This window comes from Colobus angolensis, unplaced genomic scaffold, assembly GCF_000951035.1.
Source record: "Colobus angolensis palliatus isolate OR3802 unplaced genomic scaffold, Cang.pa_1.0 Scaffold170, whole genome shotgun sequence".
NCBI lineage: Eukaryota > Metazoa > Chordata > Mammalia > Primates > Cercopithecidae > Colobus > Colobus angolensis.
In genome coordinates, this window is record NW_012114822.1 from 773,908 (window position 1) to 775,294 (window position 1,387).

Here is a 1,387-nt window from a genome sequence, read left to right on the forward strand (position 1 = left end):
TTTTTTTAGTAGAGACGGGGTTTCACTGTTTTAGCCAGGATCGTCTCGATCTCCTGACTTCGTGATCCGCCCGTCTCGGCCTCCCAAAGTGCTGGGATTACAGGCTTGAGCCACCGCGCCCGGCCCATTTCCTCATATCTTTCTTCTCTTTATGAAAATGGGTTCCCGCCACGGGGTTGCCTTGGGCCACCTCCCTTCCTCAGGCTTATTGACTTATTTATTTATTTGATACGGAATCTCACTCTATCACCCAGGCTACAGAGCAGTGGTGTGATCTCGGCTCACTGCAAACTCCACCTCCTGGGTTCAAGCAATTCTCCTGCCTCAACCTTCCAAGTAGCTGGGATTACAGGCGTGCGCCACCACGCTTGGCTAGTTTTTTTTTTTTTTTTAGTAGAGATGGGGTTTCCCCATGTTGGCCAGGCTGGTCTAGAACCCCTGACCTCAGCTGATCCACCCGCCTCGGCCTTCCAAAGTGCTGGGATTACAGGCATGAGCCGCGGCGCCCAGCCCCTCATGCTTCTTTCTACCCATTCTCAAAATTCTTCAGTGAGGTCCTCCCGGACCAGGAAGGGGCTCTGCGGACTCGGGAGGGTGCACTTAACAGGCTAGTTACTGAATCGCGGCCGTTTCCCACTTTGCATCTCCGGCAGCTTGACCCCTACTCCAGGGCCAACTTTTCCCAGAAGCCCAGACCAGGTGCAGCCTGAAAGTGGCTTTCCTCCGCCCCTGACTCTGCTTTCCTATAAGAGCTGAAAACCATGCAAGGCTGTCACTCTAGAAATAATTGGAGAAGTTGCTCATTGTCGAGGGCAGAAGGAGCTGAACAGCTTCCATCTCCGAGCGTTCCCCTTGGTGCTGACTCGCTCGGGAAAGGGGAGTCCTCGGTGTCCTCGCTAAGTAACCCTGGGACGCTGAGGGGCGTTGTCAGGCCCCTGGTCAACAAGAGGGCTCAGCCCCAGGCAAGACGTGAGCCGGGAGCGGATGACACCTGCCCAGGTGACCAGGGACCAGGCCTCCGGCTCGAGGAGCGCATCAGGACCTGGGGCCAAGGCCGGGGTTTCGTCCCTTTGCCAGCAAGGATGAGAGCACCTGCCATCTGGCCGGCACCTTCCCCCGGACCCGAGGCTCCTGCCCTCGGAGGGGCGAGACGGAGGAGCTCCGTGGACTCTGCAATTCATGAGACTTCCACGAGGAACAAAGGTCTCCGTGCCGGCCTCGGGTCCCGATCTCGGCGCCCTGACTACCCCGGGGCCCAGGGCGCGGCGCTCCGGCAGGCACCGAGCCAGGGAGCGGGCGGAGGGCGCGGAGGAGACGGTGGTACCTGTGGGTGGAGACGGCAGGCATCCCTGTCCCCGCTGGGCTGCTGCCTGCCCGGCCGCGGTCC

At 59.7% G+C, this 1,387-nt stretch overlaps 1 protein-coding gene across 1 annotated transcript in view; it reads right to left on the bottom strand.

The window, feature by feature from the left end:
- SLC45A1 (solute carrier family 45, member 1) overlaps positions 1-1,381 on the bottom strand; it is a 34,119-nt gene extending 32,738 nt beyond the window's left edge. Inside the window, exon 1 of the mRNA XM_011938301.1 lies at positions 1,325-1,381. The gene's annotated coding sequence lies outside the window, so the exon portion shown is untranslated. The remainder of the gene's footprint in view (positions 1-1,324) is intronic.
- Positions 1,382-1,387: the final 6 nt, after the last annotated feature.